Raw genomic sequence first — 19,546 nt, 5'->3', positions numbered from 1 at the left:
CAACGTCAAGGTAATCTCATGAATCGGATGGGTCCCTGCCCAAACTGCCTAGTGTGAACACTTACCTCTGGCTAATATCATGGTAAAGCCTGCATTTATAGGAAGGTTGGAACCAAATGTGTTTGGATGTAATTAAAATCACAGCATGGTGAAGGGCGGGGCGTTCAAGTCAGAAAAAATAGTACATAGTAAATATAGGAAAACTGACTGAACAGCAATCTAGTCTGAACTGGTGCATAACCAAAAACAACTTACATAGCAAATAGATAAATGACTGCACTCAATTGTACTAAAGCAAGGGAATGTGTGATACATGAAATGTGAATAGCATAATGGCTTGTGAAATCTATGAAAAAACACATGAGATGCTTAGCACAAAATTTGGCCAAAAAATGTACCCATATATAGCATCTAATACATGCGTGTAAATCAAGACGTGGGAAACAGAGCACACAATAGGGTGATACCCTATGGAGGGAGAGTAGGAGAGTGCTGGTTACGCTCACCTAATGTAGTTGTGACAGGCACAACTCCTATGTGGGCATGAAGAAAAATATCTGCTGCTGCCTCATGGATGGTGGATAAATCCTCCAGGAGATATTGGATCCAGTTGGATGAACACGTGGGTGGGCTGCGCTGCTGGAGTGAATCAATTCTTCAGAAAAGATGATGAGGAATAGGCTTGGTTTTTTATTCACGTGTTTCAATGTCATACCGGTGTCTTTTTCAAGTGAAAAAAACAAACAAATGGCATTTGTTTTTTTTCACTTGAAAAGGATGAAGGTACGGTATTGAAAACATTTTTTTAATTAAAAGCCTATTTCTCATAATTTTTTCTGAAGAATTGATTCACTCCAGCAGCGCAGCCCACCCATGTGTTCATCCAACTTGATCCAACATCTAAATACATGAGGGAATACCTCAAGCACATTGCCTTAATCCTGATATCGTTAACCCCATTCCAATCTAATCAATTTTAGCTTTTGCGCTTTTTGTTTTTCATCCCTTTCTTCCAAGAGTCATGACTTAATTTTCCATTGTCTTAGCCATATGTGTGCATAAGATACTGGAGAACAGGGAAAAAAAATACATGTGTGAGGGTATGTAAGTTGCCTCTTAAGAAAGGAAGAGGACTTGAACTCTAGTGCCACCTGTGATGAGCTATTTTTTATTTTTAATGGGGAAAAGAGGGTGATTATAATTTGTATGCTTTTTTTACTATTCTTTAACAACTTTTTTTTTAGTCCCACTGGGGAACTTGAACCTGCTTAGCCCAGTTACTTAATCTATTTACTGTAATACATATATTTATGCATATACTGTATGTAAAAGAATTGTCTCCCATGAAGCCCAATCTGTACCGACATTGCAGTAAAGGGGTTTTTCAGGAGGCCTCTGGCTGCCAGGGGAACCCATCAGCACCCCTCCTTTGTGTTGACTGATTGACAGCATAATACAGCATAGTTTAAAGGTACCTTCACACTGAACAACTTTAGAACGATAACGATAGCGATCCATAACGTTGCAGCGTCCTGGATAGTGATATCGTTGTGTTTGACACGCAGCAGCGATCAGGATCCTGCTGTGACATCGCTGGTCGGAGCTAGAAGGCCAGCACCTTATTTCGTCGCTGGGTCACCCACTGACATCGCTGAATCGGCGTGTGTGACGCTGATCCAGCGATGTCTTCACTTGTAACCAGGGTAAACATCGGATTACTAAGTGCAGGGCCGCGCTTAGTAACCCGATATTTACCCTGGTTACCATTGTAAATGTAAAAAAAAACAAACACTACATATTTACATTCCGGTGTCTGTCGCGTCCCCGGCCGTCACCTTCCCGCACTGACTGTGAGCGCCGGCCGTAAAGCACAGCGGTGACGTCACCGCTGTGCTCTGCTTTACGGCCAACCCTCACAGTCAGTGCGGGAAGGTGACGGCGGGGGATGCGACAGACACCGAAATATAAGTATGTAGTGTTTGGTTTTTTTTACATTTACAATGGTAACCAGGGTAAACATCGGGTTACTAAGCGCGGCCCTCCGCTTAGTAACCCGATGTTTACCCTGATTACCCGGGGACTTCGGCATCGTTGGTCGCTGGAGAGCTGTCTGTGTGACAGCTCTCCAGCGACCACACAACGGCTAAACAGCGACGCTGCAGCGATCGGCATCGTTGTCTATATCGCTGCAGCGTCGCCTAATGTGATGGTACCTTAACTCCGACTGGAGCTGTTACATGCAGATGAGAACTCTGAAACACAGCTGACATCTGCCTGGTATTGTGCGGGCTCAGCTCCTGAGCCTGCTCTATACACCTGCATTTAGCATTTCACATTCACATATGTCACATGTTTGTAAGGGGTTAATAAAGAAGGACCCCTGAAAGATATTTCTCTACTGTATAAAATTCACAGAAAAATCCTTTAACACATTTTCTGAATACCTAGTGGGAATTTTTCTAACAAGTTGGTTTCTTAGTGTCTAATGGTATTTCATGTGAGAAAGTCCCATCTGCTGCTGTAAATCCTACTGTAAGCACTATTTATATGAGCTGCTGTAGAGCTTTTACTGATCAGAGCACTATATGTTATATTGATGGCTACGTGAGTGAGGAATAGAATATAACCCTGTTTTACTTAAGTCATTTAATAAACACATTTGAAAGTTTTATGGCATTCTTTCATTTTTCATTTAGCAGGCTCTTACTATTTATTTAACCAGCAAACTCTTCCTACACCATTGCCTGGATAAAATCCGGTTCTTCTTAAACAAACTTTGTTTTTAATGTTATTTTCTACAGTTATCCTTTGAGGCTCACAAATAAAACCACGTGAAATGAATGATGAAATTTGTAAAGAATGTCTATTCATAATATTATTTTTGTTACTAAATGAAAATCTTTTGTACGTCTCCATTTTACCTCCATACAACCCCATGCAGTTGATGTCCAAAAAGTCTGTTTGTGTATATTCAGATATTGACCAATTTTTACCCTGGCGCACCAATATCACTCTAAATTTGGGCGTGTCTATGTATAATTGATCAAATTTAAATCTGGCTCCTCTTCCAGAAAATTGATCTGACGTGCTTTAAAGGGGTATTCCCATCTCCAAGTTTCCAAGATGTAGTATCCTATCTCAATATGTAGTAGGTGTATTAATACCTCCAATGAGAAATGTAGTACAGTTTTTCTGATTCACTATGTCGCTGACCTCATGTGCAGGGCTGTGCAGTAGCTTAGGTATCCATAACTTTTTTATTTTTCCATCTGCATGAAGGCTTGTTCTTTGTGGAACAAGTTGTACTTTTGAATAACATCATTCATTTTATCATGTGATGCTCTGGAAAGAGGGCAAGAAATTCCAAGTATGCTGAAATTGCAAAAAAGGTGCAATTTCACAATTATTTTTTTAATTTTTTTTTTACTTACCATGTTCACTATATAGTAAAACTGACCTGGCGATATGATTCTCCAAGTTGGTGCATGTACCAAACATTAATCCCATAATCCAAAATTCAACTGACAATAGCACTTCAATTGTACATAATTATATAAATTTACCTAATAAGGTATGTAGTGACGCGAGAGGTAGTAGTTAAAAACTTTTTTCCTTTATAAGCATAATACTTAAAACAAAATATTTTATAATAAAAAGACAGGGAGACGGACGGTCCTTTGGAGGTCCCATTTTTTCCATCTCCCTGTCTTTTTATTATAAAATATTTTGGTTTAAGTATTAAGCTAATAAAGGAAAAAAGTTTTTATCTATTACCTCTCGCGTCACTTCATACCTTATTAGGTAAACTTATATAATTATATACCAAACATGTATAGTTTTTTTTGTAAGTGGTGAAAAAAAATTAGGAAATTTGTAAAAAAAATTTTTTTTGCTTGAGTCACTATTTTCCTAGACCCATAATGTTTTCAGTTTTGGGTCAATGGAGTGGTATGAGGGCTTATTTTTTTGCACCCTGAGCATATTTATTTTTATATCATTTTGGGGTAGATACGATGATTTGATTGCAACTCACTGTATTTTTTTTGCAATGTTTTGGCAGCCAAAAAAAACGTAATTCTGGAGGTTCAATATTTTTCTCATTACGCTGTCAACCAATTGGATTCATTTATTTTATTTATTTACAGACTCAGCTATACCAAATATTTGTATTTTTTGTTTTTATTTTTAATGGGGGTAAAGGAGGGAGATTTGAATTTTTATGGTTTTTATTTTCATATCTTTAAAAACATTTTTTTCACTTTCTTCTGTATTTGTTAATTCCTTAGGGGACTTGAACCTGCTATTGTCGGATTGCTTCTACTATACACAGAAATAGTACAGCTGTGTGTATTTCAAAAATCATGATGTCCTTTAAATGCCAGCAAAACGCTGGGATCGGTGTGTGAACCCACATCAGAGTCAAGGACCCGGCATATGACGTAACCGTACTTCATATATCAGGAAGGAGTTAATGATTTATGATTTACTTTTATTTTCTCCTTTGGGGGTGGGGAGGTTGGATTTTTGTTGCTTTCCATTATATTTTTGCTATTTTGGTCCAGATATATTCTATTTACATATTCACACAAATGCACACATATACACACATACACACTTTATTTATATAAAGTATCTTTGTGCATTTTTATACACACCGTATAAACACATAAAAAAAGAAAGCTGGATCTCTGACAGTAAGGACCATGAAGAAGATGGGGACACATTGTCACCATCCCAGGACAGCAGTGGGGGAAGATATTGTTATATTATCAACTTGAGGGCACTGGGTGGGGAAAAGATAATGCAGCGGTGTGGGGCAAAGAGGAAAAATAGTTAATACAGGAGGCTCCACTACTCGCTTCCAGTCTTCATCATGTCTCTCTGGAGCCTCTCCCTCCCCCTAGAGCCGACTACGACTACAGAACTTGTCTGCCATAGCAGTGCAGGAGAGAGGGACACAAACTAATTAGTATTTTCTCATATTTCTGCAGGACCCATTGCACACCTTTCCTGTAGCATTTACATGGCCTGAGACCCCACAGCAGGTCCATGCTTGTGGGTAGGGCTTACTGTGTCCAGACTCTGGGAGCAGGGAAGTGAGTGCAGTGCAGAGCTGATGGCTGTGCTGAGGAAAATCGGTGTGCACTCAGCTTTTCTGCCCTTTTCTGATGGACAGGGAGGCGGAGTTTACATCAGACATACAGCGCATGTATGCTGGAAGAGAGAAACTGTTGGAGTCAGGGACCCACCAGAGGAGCCACCGATTTTATGATGGTCCAGCCCAAGCCTGTATATGACATACTCATTAATTAACTCATTAATTAGTAAGCTTCTATGCTCCCCCTATTGTTGACTAAAGGCATCCAGGATTTATTGACATTATTTTCTGATCTTAAAGGGATTTTCCAAACATTTATTTTGTATTCCTTTGAATTATCCATTGTTAAAAAAAAGAAATAAACTTAAAAACAGCTTTAATAACCTACTGCAGGTCCAGCCCTGCCTTCATGTTGAAGGCTGCAGTGGTCATATCTTAACTACTACATGTCATGCTATTTATTTGAATAGAGACAGCCCTGGATGTAGCAGTTTAAGCTAGTTATGCCTGGAGCAGTTTTATTCAACATAATCCAGATTCTGCAGCCACAAAAATGATGTAAACATTTTGAAATGTAACTATTTTTTTGCGCAATGTGGAGTTACTCAAAACAACTGCAACTTTTGGCGTTTTCATACCACTTTGGATCAGTTCCACCGAAATTGGTGGACGTGAAAGGAGCTGAGGCCTGACAGAGCATCTGTTCCATTTATGAAAAGTGGCAACAATTATTTAAGTTACTTCTTGAAGTTAACAATAATGCTGCCAGTTAGTTATGAGCGAATATACTCATTACTCGAGATTTTCCGAGCACGCTCGGGGGTCCTCCGAGTATTTTTTAGTGGTCTGAGTTTTAGTTTTAAGCGCCGCAGCTGAATGATTTACATCTGTTAGCCAGCATAAGTACATGTGGGGATTCCCTAGCAACCAGGCAACCCCCACATGTACTTATGCTGGCTAACAGATATAAATCATTCAGCTGCGGTGCTAAAAACTAAATCTCCGAGCACTAAAAAATACTCGGCGGACCCCCGAACATGGTCGAGAAATCTCGAGTAACGAGTATAATCGCTCATCACTACTGCCAGTGTCTTTTACTGTGGCAGCAATTTTAAGAAAATTCTTATGCTCTTTATTGGCATAATTATTGGCGAATAATTTACAGCTATAGGTGTAGAGGTGAGGCTATTGTTTTAGTGTAAATTTTCTATGTATGTTGCAACCTGAGGCTGAAGTGAGATTGTCACTTCTAAATGTTAAGATTGTGCTTATATCAAGAGGCACACTGGACAGGGAGCAGGTTCTGTTGGGAATTTACTGAAGCATGACATTTTAGCTGAAACTGTAAAGGGTCTAGAAACATGTTCACAGCACTGTGAATGACATGCTGCAACATTTTGCCTAGAATAAACTGTAGATCTGTCATATTCTGAAGCTTAGTGGGAAAAGGCGAGTGACCCAGTGGCCTTAAATTGGCAGTGCCATTTAGGAAAACACAGTGCAAAGAAAATAAATACACTTTTCCTTACAATGTATGCAAATGTACAGTACTGTGCAAAAATTTGATGTGGATATTATAAAAATGATGCAAAGTAAGAATGCTTTAAAAAAAACCTTAGTTGTGTTAGTTAATTTTTATGAATTAACAAAATACAAAGTTAGTGAACAAAAGAGGAATAGGAATCAAATTAGTATTTCGTGTGACCACCTTTTGCATTCAAAACAGCACATACTTCTAGATACACTTTCACAAAATCAGGGCTTTTATAGGATAAGAGTTGGGTATAGAAGTAATTAATTGTAACAAACATGATAATGATCATCATTTTACATAGGTTGATATATTACTGTAACTGAGACAGAAACAGAGATGAGGTTGTGAAAGCACAGCTCATAGCAAGACTGATTACTGCAAATAGACAGAAGGTAGTTATACTGCATTAGAAAGGTCTGTCTCAGGTAAAGATTTCAAAGCAGATGGGAGTTTTCGGATATGCTGTTTAAGATCTTTTGAAGAACCACCAAGAAATGGGGAACGTTGACAACCTTAGACGCAGTGGTCAACTAAAGAAACTTAGTGCAGCAGATAAGACACATCATGCTTAATCCCCCTTGAAATCGGAAGTTGTCCAGCCGTGCCATCAGCACAAAACTGTCAGCAACCAGCTTCACCCATCTACTGTTTAGAGAATGTTGGTCAAATGTGGTCTTTGTGGAAGAACTGCCACTAAAAATAACATATCTTCGACATGGAAACAAGGCCAAGCATGCCAGATAAATTTATCAAAACTTGTGTAATAACTTACACCAGAAATGTTACATTTCTGGTCAATCACACACCTGAGAAAATATTGGCCTAATTCATTAAATGGTGTGGATCTCTTAATTGGTGTGATCCCTGTGTGGCCTATTTATAATAAAAAAAAAAGGTTCCTCGCATCATGTTCTCATACACTTTATGCAGTATTAGCCCTCTGTGTCTGTACTGCTACATACTGGTTCATGCAGCTTTACATGAACACTTGAGCCTTACACTATGGCCGGTCCGAATAACTAAAGCAATTGTTACCATCCACCTCTCGTGTCTCCCCTTTTCCCCATAGTTTGTAAGCTTGCGAGCAGGGCCCTCACTCCTCCTGGTATCTGTTTTGAACTGTATTTCTGTTATGCTGTAATGTCTATTGTCTGTACAAGTCCCCTCTATAATTTGTAAAGCGCTGCGGAATATGTTGGCGCTATATAAATAAAAATTATTATTATTATTATTATTATAATTGAGTAGCTGATTGATTATTTCTGCACGCCCATCATTAATGTGAATCAGTGATATAGGCTGTCATTGTTCTCAACAGCACATGCTCTGTTTACAAACGACGATGTGCTCCCGAAAATGATGATTTTTAAACCAGCTCAAAAAGCATTTTGCTTGATCTCAGCGCGAGCAGGAGACAATGATGAGAGCTGCCTTCAGCCGTCGGGGAACAGCGTGAACTGTACTGTATTGAACACATCAACAACAGTAAATATATTTCTAAAGGCGCTCTTGACATGACATTCTCAAAAAACATCACAGAAAAAGATAAAAGCCTTACAAACAGCAAGTCAGATTACAAATTCACTAGCAGGATGCAGCAGAACCCCATGATAAAGGCGGGGGCAGCACAGGTGCAAACTACTTATGAAAGCAAAGCAGCCACTCACAAACCTAATTCATGGAGGGGGTGTGTTGTGATCTGGTGATTCAGAACCACAATGGACCTGGTGAATACGAGCACAGAAAATGACCTGATAGTTGCTATTCACATAGGACGAGCTCTGAGACGTGGGAACTCTGCTGACCGCAATCCCTAATCCTATCACACCACACTGGAGGTAGCCGTGGAGCGCTCCTGACCAGACCTAGGCGCCTCGGGCACAGCCTGAGAAGCTAGCTAGCTCTGAAGATAGAAAAATAAGCCTACCTTGCCTCAGAGAAATTCCCCAAAGGAAAAGGCAGCCCCCCACATATAATGACTGTGAGTAAAGATGAAAATACAAACACAGAGATGAAATAGATTTTAGCAAAGTGAGGCCCGACTTACTGAATAGACCGAGGATAGGAAAGATAGCTTTGCGGTCAGCACAAAAACCTACAAACAACCACGCAGAGGGCGCAAAAAGACCCTCCGCACCGACTAACGGTATGGAGGTGCTTCCTCTGCGTCCCAGAGCTTCTAGCAAGCAAGACAAACCAATATAGCAAGCTGGACAGAAAAAATAGCAAACAAAAGTAACACAAGCAGAACTTAGCTTATGCAGGGCAGGCAGGCCACAAGAACGATCCAGGAGAGAGCAAGACCAATACTGGAACATTGACTGGAGGCCAGGAACAAAGAACTAGGTGGAGTTAAATAGAGCAGCACCTAACGACTTAACCTCGTCACCTGAGGAAGGAAACTCAGAAGCCGCAGCCCCACTCACATCCACCAAAGGAAGCTCATGGACAGAACCAGCCGAAGTACCACTCATGACCACAGGAGGGAGCTTGACCACAGAATTCATAACAGTACCCCCCCTTGAGGAGGGGTCACCGAACCCTCACCAGAGCCCCCAGGCCGACCAGGATGAGCCAAATGAAAGGCACGAACCAGATCGGCAGCATGAACATCAGAGGCAAAGACCCAGGAATTATCTTCCTGACCATAACCCTTCCACTTAACCAGATACTGGAGTTTCCGTCTCGAAATACGAGAATCCAAAATCTTCTCCACTATATACTCCAACTCCCCCTCAACCAAGACCGGGGCAGGAGGATCAACGGATGGAACCACAGGTGCCACGTATCTCCGCAACAATGACCTATGGAATACATTATGGATGAAAAAAGAAGCTGGAAGGGTCAAACGAAAAGACACAGGATTAAGAACCTCAGAAATCCTATACGGACCAATGAAACGAGGCTTAAACTTAGGAGAGGAAACCTTCATAGGAATATAACGAGACGACAACCAAACCAAACCCCCAACACGAAGTCGGGGACCCACACAGCGCCTGCGGTTAGTGAAACATTGAGCCTTCTCCTGGGACAATGTCAAATTGTCCACTACATGAGTCCAAATCTGCTGCAACCTATCCACCACAGTATCCACACCAGGACAGTCCGAAGACTCAACCTGCCCTGAAGAGAAACGAGGGTGGAAACCAGAATTGCAGAGAAACGGCGAAACCAAAGTAGCCGAGCTGGCCCGATTATTAAGGGCGAACTCAGCCAAAGGCAAAAAGGACACCCAATCATCCTGATCAGCAGAAACAAAACATCTCAGATATGTTTCCAAGGTCTGATTGGTTCGTTCAGTTTGGCCATTTGTCTGAGGATGGAAAGCCGAGGAAAAAGACAAATCAATGCCCATCCTAGCACAAAAGGCTCGCCAAAACCTCGAAACAAACTGGGAACCTCTGTCAGAAACGATGTTCTCCGGAATGCCATGTAAACGAACCACATGCTGGAAAAACAATGGCACCAAATCAGAGGAGGAGGGCAATTTAGACAAGGGTACCAAATGGACCATCTTAGAGAAGCGATCACAAACCACCCAAATGACCGACATCTTTTGAGAGATGGGGAGATCCGAAATAAAATCCATAGAGATATGTGTCCAAGGCCTCTTCGGGACCAGCAAGGGCAAAAGCAACCCACTGGCACGAGAACAGCAGGGCTTAGCCCGAGCACAAATCCCACAGGACTGCACAAACGAACGCACATCCCGCGACAGAGACGGCCACCAAAAGGATCTAGCCACCAAATCTCTGGTACCAAAGATTCCAGGATGACCAGCCAACACCGAATAATGAACCTCAGAGATAACTCTACTCGTCCATTTATCAGGGACAAACAGTTTCTCCATTGGGCAACGGTCAGGTCTATTAGCCTGAAATTTTTGCAGCACCCGCCGCAAATCAGGGGAGATGGCAGACAAAATTACCCCCTCTTTGAGAATACCCGTCGGCTCAGGCAAACCCGGAGAGTCGGGCACAAAACTCCTAGACAGGGCATCCGCCTTAACATTTTTAGGGCCTGGAAGGTACGAAACCACAAAGTCAAAACGGGAGAAAAACAGCGACCAACGAGCCTGTCTAGGATTCAACCGTTTGGCAGACTCGAGATAAGTCAAGTTCTTGTGATCAGTCAAGACCACCACGCGATGCTTAGCTCCTTCAAGCCAATGACGCCACTCCTCGAATGCCCACTTCATGGCCAGCAACTCTCAATTGCCAACATCATAATTACGCTCAGCAGGCGAAAACTTCCTGGAAAAGAAGGCACATGGTTTCATCACCGAGCCATCAGAACTTCTTTGCGACAAAACAGCCCCTGCTCCAATTTCAGAAGCATCCACCTCGACCTGGAACGGGAGCGAAACATCTGGCTGGCACAACACAGGGGCAGAAGAAAAATGACGCTTCGACTCCTGAAAAGCTTCCACAGCAGCAGAAGACCAATTGACCACATCAGCACCCTTCTTGGTTAAATCAGTCAACGGTTTAGCAATACTAGAAAAATTATTGATGAAGCGACGATAAAAATTAGCAAAGCCCAGGAACTTTTGCAGACTCTTCAGAGATGTCGGCTGAGTCCAATCATAAATGGCCTGAACTTTAACAGGGTCCATCTCCATAGTAGAAGGGGAAAAAATGAAACCCAAAAATGAAACCTTCTGTACACCAAAGAGACACTTTGACCCCTTCACAAACAAAGAATTCGCACGCAGGACCTGGAACACCATTCTAACCTGCTTAACGTGCGACTCCCAATCATCCGAGAAGACCAAAATATCATCCAAGTATACAATCAGGAATTTATCCAGGTACTCTCGGAAGATGTCATGCATTAAGGACTGAAATACTGATGGAGCATTGGAAAGCCCGAATGGCATAACCAGGTACTCAAAATGGCCCTTGGGCGTATTAAATGCTGTTTTCCATTCATCGCCCTGTTTAATACGCACAAGATTATACGCACCACGAAGATCTATCTTGGTGAACCAACTAGCCCCCTTAATCCGAGCAAACAAATCAGACAGCAGCGGCAAGGGGTACTGAAATTTGACTGTGATTTTATTTAGAAGGCGGTAATCAATACAAGGTCTCAACGAACCATCCTTCATGGCCACAAAAAAGAACCCTGCCCCCAATGGCGATGACGACGGGCGAATATGACCCTTCTCCAAGGATTCCTTTACGTAACTCCGCTCAGGTACAGACAAATTAAACAGTCGACCTTTAGGAAACTTACTACCAGGAATCAAATCGATAGCACAATCACAATCCCTATGCGGAGGTAGGGCATTGGACTTGGGCTCATCAAATACATCCCGGTAATCTGACAAGAACTCTGGGACCTCAGAAGGGGTGGATGATGAAATAGACAGAAATGGAATATCACCATGTACCCCCTGACAACCCCAGCTGGACACAGACATAGATTTCCAATTCAATACTGGGTTATGGACTTGTAGCCATGGCAACCCCAACACGACCACATCATGCAGATTCTGCAACACCAAAAAGCGAATATCCTCCTGATGCGCAGGAGCCATGCACATGGTCAGTTGGGTCCAATACTGAGGCCTATTCTTGGCCAAAGGCGTAGCATCAATTCCTCTCAATGGAATAGGATGCTGCAAGGGCTCCAAGAAAAACCCACAGTGCCTAGCAAACTCCAAGTCCATCAAATTCAGGGCAGCGCCTGAATCCACAAATGCCATGACAGAATAGGATGACAAAGAGCAGATCAAAGTAACGGACAAAAGAAATTTCGACTGTACCGTACCAATGGTGGCAGACCTAGCGAAAAGCTTAGTGCGCTTAGGACAATCAGAGATAGCATGAGTGGAATCACCACAGTAAAAACACAGCCCATTCCGACGTCTGTGTTCTTGCCGTTCTGCTCTGGTCAAAGTCCTATTACATTGCATAGGCTTAGGTTTATGCTCAGATAATACAGCCAAATGGTGCACAGTTTTACGCTCACGTAAGCGTCGATCGATCTGAATGGCCAAAGACATAGACTCATTCAGACCAGCAGGCATAGGAAATCCCACCATGACATCCTTAAGGGCTTCAGAGAGACCCTTTCTGAAAATTGCTGCCAGAGCACATTCATTCCATTGAGTGAGCACAGACCACTTCCTAAACTTCTGACAATATATCTCTACCTCATCCTGACCCTGACACAGAGCCAGCAAGATTTTCTCTGCCTGATCCACTGAATTAGCTTCATCATAAAGTAACCCGAGCGCCAGAAAAAACGCATCAATATCACATAATGCAGGATCTCCTGGCGCAAGGGAAAATGCCCAGTCTTGAGGGTCGCCACGTAATAAAGAAATAATGATCTTTACTTGTTGAACTGGGTCACCAGAGGAGCGGGGTTTCAAAGCCAGATATAGTTTACAATTATTTTTGAAATTCAGAAACTTAGCTCTATCTCCAAAAAATAACTCAGGAATAGGAATTTTAGGTTCTAACATAGGATTCTGAACCACTAAATCTTGAATGTTCTGTACACTTATAGCGAGATTATCCATCAAAGAGGACAGACCCTGAATGTCCATGTCTACACCTGTGTTCTGAACCACCCTGATGTAAAGGGGAAAGGAAAGACAAAACACAGTGCAAAGAAAAAAAAATGGTCTCAGAACCTTTCTTTTCCCTCTATTGAGAAGCATTAGTACTTTGGGCCTCCAGTACTGTTGTCATCTGGTGATTCAGAACCACAATGGACCTGGTGAATACGAGCACAGAAAATGACCTGATAGTTGCTATTCACATAGGACGAGCTCTGAGACGTGGGAACTCTGCTGACCGCAATCCCTAATCCTATCACACCACACTAGAGGTAGCCGTGGAGCGCTCCTGACCAGACCTAGGCGCCTCGGGCACAGCCTGAGAAGCTAGCTAGCCCTGAAGATAGAAAAATAAGCCTACCTTGCCTCAGAGAAATTCCCCAAAGGAAAAGGCAGCCCCCCACATATAATGACTGTGAGTGTTAGGACTGGCGGAACGCACCAAGACAGATGGTATAGATGCGTTCGCAGTCCGGGGTCCACTGTGCAGGTGAAAACCTGCTGCTAGCAATTAGCAGACTATATGGCGGTACACTAGAGTATACACGCGTGGGTTAACCTCACCCAGCGTGAAAGAAGCAATCCTGTTAAGGCACAGGTCTGCGGTACCGCACCTAAAGCGCGAGCAAGTAGTCAGCAAACTCAACCCCAACTGGGATTGAAGTCCGATTAGACCCTTGCTGGCGCAACACCGCAACTGGGTGTGAAATGAAACAGAAGAGCATGCAGTGCCGCACTGACGAACGCCACTAACCACCCAGGCTTGGGTAAGGAAAGCACAGAGGAAGTGCACGGCGCCGTACTGGCGGTCACAGCAACTGGACGCTATAATGTGTGACTAGTGCTGTAGGATAAGTCGGGCGCTAGGTAGCAGCCATACACCTTCCGCGAACAGTCATACTATAGGGTAGGGGTATCCAAGGACGACTTGCACTCACAACATACACACATTAGCAATTGTTTGACAATACTAGCGCATGGCCGTGCGGTCATGCGCAGTTTATATAGCAGCAGCACAGGAAGTGGCCACAGCACTTTTGCCCTTCTAGGACCTGCCAAGAGGACCAATGGAATGTGCTGCAGAGCCTGAGCACATGACCCTCGATCTCCAACGGGAGACCTTACGCTGGGCATGCTCAGTACGTGCAGACAAGGACTTAGTCCCAGAGAAGTCCGCTCGCTGCTGACCAGCACAGACTTTAATAGCAGAGACTGGAGAAGCAGCAGTAACTCTCAGAACAGAGTGAGAATGAGCAAGACGCTGGGACCGACGTCCTTGCTGAGCAGACTCCACTGCGGCTGGACAAGAATGGGAGACTGCAGCGGAGGTGGCTCGAGATTCCCCCTGTGCAGAAGCGGGAACTCGACCCCTAACATTACCCCCCCTCCTAGGGCCCCCCACCCCTTGGGCCTCGCTACGTTCGAAGGCAGCAATGAGCTGCGGAGCCCGAATGTGCTCAGCAGGCTCCCAGGACCTATCCTCAGGGCCGTAACCCTTCCAGTCCACCAAAAAAAATTTTTTGCCACGTTCCACCTTGCACCCCAAAATAGCGTTCACCTCGAAATCATCCGTAGACGAACCCGATGTCCCGGCAGATGACTCAGAAAACCGAGACATGTATACGGGCTTAAGGAGGGACACATGAAAGGTGTCGGTGATACCAAGGCGTGGAGGAAGGGCCAGACGGTAGACCACAGGATTAACCTGTTCGAGGACCTTGAAGGGACCCAAGTAGCGAGGAGCAAATTTAGTGGACTCAACTCGCAGCCTGATGTTACGGGCGGAGAGCCACACCAAGTCGCCAGGAGCAAAGGACGGGGCGGGGCGCCGATGAGCATCGGCGGAGGACCTCATTCTCTCCTTAGAGGCCCGAATGGCATCCTGAGTGCGGTCCCAAATATCCCATGCCTCCACAGCCCAGTCTGCCACCCTGGAGTCTGCGGAAGACACGGGCATAGGCACAGGTACCCGTGGATGCTGACCATAGTTGAGGAGGAATGGGGTTTGTCCAGTGGAGTCGGCTACGGCGTTGTTCAGCGCAAACTCTGCCCATGATAGCAAGGATGCCCAGTCATCCTGCCTGGCTGAAACAAAATGTCGCAGGTATGTGACCAAGGTCTGGTTGGCCCTCTCTACCAACCCATTCGTCTCGGGATGATAAGCGGAAGAGAGATTCAACTCAATACTGAGAAGACGACACAGCTCTCTCCAGAACCGAGACGCAAACTGGGGACCCCGGTCACTGACAATTTTGTCAGGCATACCATGTAGGCGGAAGATGTGCTTAATGAACAACGCAGCCAAGGCCCGTGCAGAAGGTAACCGTAGTAGCGGCACCAAATGCACCATTTTCAAGAAATGATCGGTGATGACCCAAATGATGGTACAGCCGCAAGACTTGGGCAAACCCACGACAAAGTCCATCCCGACCATCTCCCAGGGCCTATCTGCCACCGGCAAGGGATAGAGCAACCCAGCTGGCCTTTGACACGGAAATTTATTTTTGGCGCAGGAGACACACGCCAGAATATAATCCCTGACATCCCGGACCATATGCGGCCACCAGTACGTCCTCGCCAGTAGCTCAGATGTCCTCTTTGTCCCAAAGTGTCCACCCACTCTGGACGAATGAGCCCAAGAGAGAACCTCCGGTCACATATTAATGGGCACAAAAGTCTTGCCCGGAGGCACAGACTCAAGCGAAACCGGTGCTACGGTTCTCAGGCTCTCAGAGGGAACAATAAGCCGAGGCTCCTCTTCCTCTTCAGTTGACATAAGGGAGCGAGAGAGAGCATCAGCACGAATATTCTTCTCCCCGGCGAGAAAATGAAGAGAAAAGTGGAACCGGGAAAAGAACAAGGACCATCTGGCTTGGCGAGAATTTAGCCGCTGGGCTGTCTGTAAGTAGACCAAATTTTTGTGGTCAGTGTAAACCTGGAAGGGAAACCGCGCACCTTCCAGAAGATGTCTCCACTCTGAAAAGGCCAACTTCATTGCTAGCAGCTCCCTATCCCCGATGGAGTAGTTTCTCTCCGCTGGCGAGAAAGTCTTAGAGAAGAAGAAGCATGGATGCTTCCGACCTTGAGCATCCTTCTGGTAGAGGACTGCTCCAGCACCAATGGACGAGGCATCCACCTCCATTAGGAATGGCTTATCCACATCGGGACGATGTAAGATGGGAGCGCTAGCAAAGTGGGACTTAATAGAAGTGAAGGACTTGGAGACCTCTTCCGACCACAATTTAGGATTCGCTCCCTTCTTGGTGAGGGCTACCAAGGGAGCTACCAGAGTTGAGAAGTGGGGAATGAACTGGCGGTAATAGTTAATGAACCCCATAAAGCGCTGCACCGCTTTAAGAGAATGGGGCTCTTGCCAGTTCATCACAGCCTGTAGTTTGGCAGGATCCATAGCCAATCCCTGGGCGGAGATGATATAGCCCAGGAACGGCAAAGACTCCTGCTCAAACATACACTTCTCCAACTTAGCGTAAAGAGAGTTTGCCCGTAGGAGGTCGAAGACTCTGCCAACATCTCTCCGGTGGGAGTCAATATCTGGAGAAAAGATGAGAATATCATCCAGATAGACTACAACTGAGGTGGAAAGCATATCCCGGAAGATGTCGTTGACAAAGTCTTGAAAAACGGCTGGGGCATTACAGAGCCCGAAGGGCATCACCAGATACTCATAGTGCCCATCTCTGGTGTTAAACGCCGTTTTCCATTCGTCCCCCTCACGGATGCGAATCAGGTTGTAAGCACCCCGCAGATCTAATTTAGTAAATACCCTTGCTCCCCGAAGCCTATCGAAGAGCTCAGATATCAAGGGCAAAGGATACTTGTTCTTAACGGTGATAGCGTTAAGACCCCTGTAGTCTATGCATGGACGTAGCTCCCCATTCTTCTTCTGCACGAAGAAGAACCCTGCCCCAGCAGGTGACACTGACTTCCTGATAAACCCTCTTGCCAGATTCTCTTGAATGTACTGAGACATGGCCTCCGTCTCCGGGAGAGATAATGGATAAACTCGACCCCGGGGAGGCTCCGCACCAGACAAGAGATCGATAGGACAGTCATAGGGGCGATGGGGCGGAAGGGTCTCCGCCGCCTTCTTGGAGAACACGTCTGTGTAAGACCAATATTGCTTGGGGAGAGAGGATAGATCTGCGGGCACCTCAGTAGTAGCAACCTGAACGCACTCTCGGTGACACCTACCCCCACATGATTCACCCCATCCCAGAATTCTGCCTGAGGACCACTCGATGTGAGGAGAGTGGTACCGTAGCCAAGGTATCCCCAACAGGACCTCATCAATACCCTCAGGAATGACGAGCAGAGAAATAATCTCCTGATGGGATGGCGACAGGGACAGAGTAACAGGGATGGTCTGATGTGTTATCTGTGCGGGGAGTGTCGACCCATTCACCACTCGTACCGTTACTGGTTGAGATAGCATAACCAGGGGTATTGCGTGACGTTGGGCGAAGGCAGAAGACATAAAATTGCCCTCCGCCCCAGAATCCACGCAGAGGTCTACCGAGTGGGAGGATGAGCCAAAGGTAATTGTCCCCTTAAAGGACAATTTGGAGGCAAACGTCGCAGTGTCTAGTGCACCTCCACCTACTACCACTAGACGCTGATGTTTCCTCGACCGCTGATGACATCTGGTGGCAAGATGTCCTGACTGTTGGCAAACATGGCAACCCTGGAGTGCACGAGCGGTCTGGGACTTAGATCCCGCTCGTGACACCACCTTAGGTTCCTGGAACTCAGGAGCCTGGACTGGAGATTCCAAAGGTTTGGCGAAGGTGGGAGCCAGCCGAAACCTCTGCCTACACTGGGCTCGCTCTAACCTCCGCTCGTGAAAACGGAGGTCAATGCGAGTAGATACTGCTATTAACTCCTCCAGTGTGGCGGGAATCTCCCTAGTGGCCAGAGCATCCTTAACGTGGTCAGCCAGCCCCCTCCAAAATATAGGGATAAGGGCTTTATCCGACCACTCCAGCTCAGATGCCAGAGTGCGGAAATGGACGGCAAAAAGGCTGACCAAGGACGAGCCCTGAGTCAGTGCCAACAGTTGGAGCGCCGTGTCATGGGTGACACGAGGTCCTAGAAAGACCTGTTTCAGAGTGCTCAGGAATAACGGAGCACTCTGCACCACATGATCGCCACGCTCCCACAGCGGCGTAGCCCACTGCAACGCCCTGTCCGACAATAAGGAAATTATAAAGCCCACCTTAGCCCGCTCTGTAGGGAAACGAGAGGCCAGAAGCTCGAGATGTATTGAGCACTGACTCACGAAACCCCTACAGGACTTACTGTCACCAGAAAATTTCTCTGGTAGCGGGAGGCGAGATAGCGTCGGTACAGGAGCGGCAGTGGACAAGGTAGCTGCAGCCACACTTGCAGCCTGAACAGCGACAGCAGTAACATCCACAGCTGAGGTTGAACGCTCAAGAGCCGCCAACCTTCCCTCCAGCTGCTGGATGTACCGCTGTAATAGCTGGTCGTCCGCCATTTTACTAGCCAGACCCTGGCGCTAGTATTCTGTTAGGACTGGCGGAACGCACCAAGACAGATGGTATAGATGCGTTCGCAGTCCGGGGTCCACCGTGCAGGTGAAAACCTGCTGCTAGCAATTAGCAGACTATATGGCGGTACACTAGAGTATACACGCGTGGGTTAACCTCACCCAGCGTGAAAGAAGCAATCCTGTTAAGGCACAGGTCTGCGGTACCGCACCTAAAGCGCGAGCAAGTAGTCAGCAAACTCAACCCCAACTGGGATTGAAGTCCGATTAGACCCTTGCTGGCGCAACACCGCAACTGGGTGTGAAATGAAACAGAAGAGCATGCAGTGCCACACTGACGAACGCCACTAACCACCCAGGCTTGGGTAAGGAAAGCACAGAGGAAGTGCACGGCGCCGTACTGGCGGTCACAGCAACTGGACGCTATAATGTGTGACTAGTGCTGTAGGATAAGTCGGGCGCTAGGTAGCAGCCATACATCTTCCGCGAACAGTCATACTATAGGGTAGGGGTATCCAAGGACGACTTGCACTCACAACATACACACATTAGCAATTGTTTGACAATACTAGCGCATGGCCGTGCGGTCATGCGCAGTTTATATAGCAGCAGCACAGGAAGTGGCCACAGCATTTTTGCACTTCTAGGACCTGCCAAGAGGACCAATGGAATGTGCTGCAGAGCCTGAGCACATGACCCTCGATCTCCAACGGGAGACCTTACGCTGGGCATGCTCAGTACGTGCAGACAAGGACTTAGTCCCAGAGAAGTCCGCTCGCTGCTGACCAGCACAGACTTTAATAGCAGAGACTGGAG

The sequence above is a fragment of the Ranitomeya imitator genome, chromosome 5, assembly GCF_032444005.1.
Source record: "Ranitomeya imitator isolate aRanImi1 chromosome 5, aRanImi1.pri, whole genome shotgun sequence".
Lineage (NCBI taxonomy): Eukaryota > Metazoa > Chordata > Amphibia > Anura > Dendrobatidae > Ranitomeya > Ranitomeya imitator.
The sequence above is the reverse complement of the archived record's forward strand: the minus strand, read 5'-3'. Positions refer to the sequence as shown.